The sequence below is a fragment of the Myotis daubentonii genome, chromosome 2 (genome assembly GCF_963259705.1).
Source record: "Myotis daubentonii chromosome 2, mMyoDau2.1, whole genome shotgun sequence".
Taxonomy (NCBI): domain Eukaryota; kingdom Metazoa; phylum Chordata; class Mammalia; order Chiroptera; family Vespertilionidae; genus Myotis; species Myotis daubentonii.
Genome location: NC_081841.1, coordinates 24106075 through 24112615, shown reverse-complemented (window position 1 = coordinate 24112615; position 6541 = coordinate 24106075).

Genomic DNA, 6541 nt, shown 5'->3' with positions numbered 1-6541 from the left:
ATCTGCCTTCCTACCATCTGTTTCTTTATCAATCAATTTATAGATCTTTCATCTATCTGAATATGTACCTTCTTATTGATATATATCACTCTCCATGTTCTATTAAAATTATTTTAATCAAATTTTATTTAATAATTTTTATAATAATACATAAAAAATAAAATACATTAATATTATGAAAAGTACCTGTTTTTTAGAGGAAGATGCGAGGATCTTTGCAGAATGCGTATTTTCCTGGGAAGAAGATTATAATTCTTGGGAAGAAGTCTGAATATAAAAATACTTGATGACCCTTGGTATAAAATCCAACCCAGAATATAAAGAGAAGACAATAAATACATAGTATAATGCCTTTTTTTGTCCTATACACAAAATAATAGGTGAGAACGGAGTCTGAAAATAAGTGTTCTCACGATGCAACCACACAGGAAGCCCTTCTTCTAAAAACATCACCAGATTCGGGGCCTTTTATCAGTCTGAACTTTAGTAGCATCAAAATACCTGGTATGTTTTCAGTAATGATCAATATGGTTCACTCAATTCTTGGATTTTAAAACTTAAAAAATACGGATTTTTTTAAATTAGGAAAGTAATTCACTTTCGCCAATACCCCCTTTTAAGTTTTCTGCAATGTATCTTATCAACTGTTTGGCTACAATAGTACATCAAAATGCTGCTAATGGATGTGCATAATTTATTACAGGATATTATATTTCCTTTGTTTTATAGCATCGTGTGTCATTTAAATTTTCAATGGAAATAAAAGCATCTGTCTTACCTACAAGCTGAGCTTGGAAAGGTGGCTAGGTGTTAACTAGAGAGTGGAGTAATGGGGAAAGCTTGGTAAGCAAAGGAAATAGCATTTGCACATTTCCTAAGCCAGGAATGAACATATGGGTAAAGTTTTGGCATACAGACAAAGCTGTGAAACCATCACACGTGAAATAAATGTATCTGTCTCCCATACACAGGATGTGGCAAAAACAGGCTTTCAGTTGTGAGTATGCAAAACACAGAGCTTATTCTTTACGCATGCATATAAGCATAAGCAATGGATGTGGACAACAGGGGTGAGGGTGAGGACAGGATTGGGAGGATGAGGGGACATTGGGGGACACATTTGTAATATCTTAATCAATAAAGAAAGACATTAAAAATATATTTCAAAATCTTTTGTTCAGTTTTTATTATCCCTTGTGTATTGGTGGAATTATTTTTTGTATTTATTCCTAAATATATTATTATATTTACTATTATACAAATAAGGCTTTCATCCATTGTCTTCTAATTGGTTTTATTTCTGTAAAATAATGCTATTTATTATAGTATATTAATTTCACAACCCGTTAATTTGCTAAGTGACTTATTATTTGAGCTGGGTTTATCACTGGTTCTCATATTATTTTCATACATTATCATGCCTTGTGGAAATAAAAAGTATTTATTCCATTTATATATTTTTTTTCTAGCCTAGTTACATTGGTGAACATGACCAGAACAATATTAATGAGGAGTGGAGATAATTGGCATCAATGCCATTTTCTTACTCTAATGCAATATCTAAAGGATTTTTTACAAAGTAGAACACTGGCTTTAGAATGCACACACACACACACACACACACACACATTAACCTATAGTATATATGTACTTTATTCAGTTAAACTATCCATATATTTTTACTTTTCTTGAGTTTCATATTAATATGTAAATATTAATTGTATGCAAATATATACATAAATAAAGATCAATATATATATTGAATAATGTTTGAAGACACTTCAGGTGCATTTGAAAACGAGGTATATTTCCTATTATCAATATATACTGGTCAATATACTCTGTATGCCCAGAATATCTACCACACTGAAAATATTACTAAGATTATTTATAACATAACTTATTTTTGTCCAAATTTTCTGTCTTGTATTGAGAGTAGACTGTTAAAATCATCACTTTTTCTAGTTCAAAATGTTTTTATTATCCCCAATAAAACCCCAATAAGCAGTACTCTTCATTCTCCCTTCCTTCCTGGCAACCAGTAATTTGTTTTCTGTAACTGTGAATTTACCTATTCAGAATCTAATCTAATAAAAGAGAAACAGGCAAACTGACCACACCTCCGCTATGCCCCCAAGCCATGCCCACCAGCTAATCAGAGTGACTATATGCAAATTAACCCAACCAAGATGGCAGCCGACAGCAATGGAGCTGGAGCAAGCAGGAGGCTTGGTTGCCCTGGCAATGGAGGAAGCCAAGCTTCCCACCTGCCCTGGCTGGTTGTGGCCTCTGCTCAAGGCAACAAAGTTTCAATTATAGAAGATAAATAAATCCCAGATACCTGCTTCCAGCCAGCCTCCACTGGGAGATTGGGTGGCTGGGGGCTGTGGCCAGCCTGCAAACAGCCATCAGCCCCTCACCCTGGATAGCCACACCCTCATGGGGTGAGGGTCCCACTGGGGGGGTTGGCCAGCCTGCAAATAGCCATCAGCCACTCACCCAGGCTGGCCATACCCTCATGGGGTGAAGTTCCCCACTGGGGTCTTGGACAGCCTGCAAACAGCCATCAGCCCCTCACCCAGGCCCGCCAGGCACCCCAGCGGGACCCCCACTCTGATCTGGGACACTCTTCAGGGCAAATCTGCTGGCCCCCACCCATGCACCAGGCCTTATCCTATATAATAAAATGGTAATATGGAAATTGACCCTAACAGCAGAATGACTGAGAATGACTGGTCATTATGACACACAGTGACCACCAAGGTGCAGACTCTCAATGCAGGAGCTGCCCCCTGGTGGTCAGTGTGCTCCCACAGGCTGATGGCTGCCAGTACAGCGGTGGTGGTGGGAGCCTCTCCTGCCTTCTCAGCAACGCTAAGGATGTCTGACTACAGCTTAGGCCTGCTCCCCACTGGCAAGTGGACATCCCCCGAGGGCTCCCAGCTGCCAGAGGGATGTCTGACTGCCAGCTTAGGCCCAATCCCCCAGGGAGCGGGCCTAAGCCAGCAGGTGGTCATCCCCTGAGGGGTCCCATACTGCAAGAGGGCACAGGCCGGGCTGAGGGGATCCCTCCCCCAAGTGCACAAATTTTTGTGCACTGAGCCTCTAGTCCTATATAATAAAAGGCTAATCTGTAAATGGACCGAATGGCAAAACGACTGGTCACTATGATGCACACTGACCACCAGTGGGCAGACACTCAACACAGAAGCTGCCCCCTGGTGGTCAGTGCCCTCCCACAGGGGGAGTGCCGCTCAACCAGAAGCAGGGCTATGGCTGGCTAGCACAGCAGCAGTGGCAGGAGTGCTAAGGATGTCCGACTGCAGGCTTAGGGAGCAGGCTTAAGCCGGTAGTTGGACATTCCCCAAGGGCTCCCAGACTGTGAGAGGGTGCAGGCTAGGCTGAGGGACCCTGCCCCCCAAGTGCACAAATTTTGTGCACCAGGCCTCTTAGTATTTCATAGAAACAGAATCATGCTGTATAGCATGGGGCAAAAGTAGGTCCACACTTGGGAGTACGTGAAACAGAGTTTTTCTTGTATTATTATTTTTTATTATTGTATTTATTTTCCATATGAACAACTGTAAACCTACTTTTACCCCACCCTGTTGTATTTAACTTTTTGGTATCTTTCTCAGAAACGTAATGTTTTCTAAGGTTCATTCATATACTAGCATCTATCAGTACTTCATTCCTTTTTATGACTGAATGATATTCCATTGTGTGGATATGCCACACTTTATCCATCCATTGATGAACATTAAGTATGTTTCTACCTTTTGTCAACTGTGAATAGTGCTTCTTTTCAGTGTACAAGTGAATAATGTTTGTGTATAAGTATTTGTTTGAGTATCTGTTTTTAGTTCTTTTGGATATTTATGAATGTGTTACTATCTGCTTTTTCATGCATCTCATCTTTTTTTTTATTGTACAAATACCCACTGTTATCTACTGGATAGATTCCTAACATTTTAACCTGCATGGTAGTAATAAATTTTAACATTATCAAGTGTCTTTCCTCCCTCTGTTTAATTCTCTATAGGTACACTTGTTTGACTGGTATCGGGATTGCAACCTACCGTATACTTACTTATTGTTTCTACTTGCCTCAGAAATCGTTGTTCATCACTTTACTTTTAGCATTCTATTACTTTCCTGAGTTTGATCAACTCCTGATTGATTTCTGCCTTTCTTTTAGATTTTGCCTCTCTGTTCTTTTCATGACTCTATGAGGATATCTAAATTAATGCGCAGTACTATGCGACAGTTTTCTTCAGCTTCGTGGTTGTTTCCTCTTTTAGGTGCATGGCTTTTCTTAGGTAGAAAGTATCCTATTCACATTCTTGAACTGTTAAAAAGAGGTTTTATAGAAATGTAGTCTTCTTTAAAAAGCAATGATTTATTTGGTGGCTGAGATTCCCAGTCAGAGAGCTTCCTCTTCTGTCAGATCTGCCCTGCTCTGTGCAGTTTCCTTTATGGAGGTGCTGGAATGGAGCTGGGGAAGGAAAAGGAACACCTTTTTTTCTCTTTTATGACTTTAGGATTCTTTTTTCTCTTTTTTTGACTTTAGGATTCTTAAGTCCTCCAAATTATTTATTGGCTTTTACACTCACATCGATAAGATGCAACACTCCTTTCTTACATGCTTCTCCTACAGAGAAAATCTTTTTTTCCAATTTCTCACTTCTTGTCTTACATTGCAAACCCTTGCTCACTTATAAGCTACCAAATTCCAAACTATGCTAAGTATTTTGGAATTTATTGCAGTTTTATCTTCCTGACTGGGTTACATCGGGGCTTTATCTATGTCCTCTGCTTCTCTTTGTAATAGGATATTTTCAGAACTACCCTTTACTCCACAGCATAGACATTCAGTAGCAAGAGTTCTGTTAATCTTTTTTCTCTACTTACACATCATTTGTGGTGTTCTTTGTCACTGGAAGGCCTCAAAGGGCATGAGTCTTATGTAGTTTTCTTTGACTCCTTATTGATTTTATGGAATTGGGGGAGACAGGAGGGACATTTGGAATCAAGCAACCATCTCTGCAATATGAAACTGGAGGTTTAGCTAGTACATTTATTAAAGTACCCTTTCTTTTAGATTCTTACTCTAAAATATATTTGCTACTCTTAACCAGTAAAATCTTATATGGAAGACTCGTAAGTTCTCAGTGAATAAGCATTCTAAAATATGAATCTGTGGGGATAGTGTTTGCCATGGACACATTTTCCTTATTGTTATTTATGTAGCATTTTAACAAATAGCTATAGCCCATAATGGCTGAAAAAAATGAAAGTCTAACCATTTTAATGCTGGACCAAGTAAAAGCATACAGAGAAAGAGTATCACATTGGATTTTACAGTATAAGTTGCATAGTAGCCAGAAGCATCCCAAAGAATGTGGTTCAGAAAATCTTGGCCAGTAATCAGAAAATATTGGAAGTGCTAGTTAGTGCTATATAGAGATGTTGTACGTTATTGTTTAAAATGGCAACTGCTCTATCAGTCATATAATGGAATCCCGCCACAATTTCTTCCACTTACACATGGTAATATTTTGTCTTCACTAAAATTCAGTTAACATGAGTTTGATTGCAATCCAAATTCATTTTTATATAAATTAGAAATAGAGTGACTAAATATTTTTATGTTATATAAAAATATAAATATGTATATATACATAGTTATAAATATGTAATATGCTTATTTATAATTGTACTTCTAAGAAAAATGAATTAGCAGAGTGATGCCAGCAAGATGGCAGATAAGGAAGCTCTTGAGCTCTCTTCCAAGTAAAAAAATACCGATTCAACAATAATTCGTGGTCAAATTCTCCTTGTGAGAAATTCAGACACCAGCTGAGAGGCTCTTGCACCTTGTATGAGTGCAAAGCTTCCACTTTAAAGCCAGTTGGGAAAATTGAGACATACTTTTGTCATAATCTCTACCCCCTGCAAAGCACCATGGAATCAGGAAGAAACTCCCAGCTCCCAACATTCTCTTGGGAGGGAAGACATAGACTGAGTGTCCAATGCCCCACCTTTACAAAGGGCCACCCAAAAGGCAGTCTTCTGTCTTCTACCCAAAGGTGTTTAGACTGAAATAATGGGTAACACTATGTGTTGGCAAGGATATAGAACACATTCACATCAATTATGGTAAGATCATAAATAATTTATATATATATATATATATATATATATATATATATATATATATATAATCTAATAGAACTAAATATATGCCAGCTTACAACTTAGAAATGTAACTCCTAGGCATATATTAAAGATAATTGCAGGCATGTTTCTAACAAAGAGATATACAAAAATGTCCATGGTAATTTTATTCATAATGGTCAAAAAGTAGGGGGGGGGAGTTGAACAGCATTAGAATATATAGGAAAATTGTGGCATAGTCTTATTAATTCTACATAACAATAAAAAACAATGAGCTACTTTTACACACACACACACACACACACACACACACACACACACAAATGAATAAATCCCACAGCCATAATGCCCTGTGAGAGAAGCC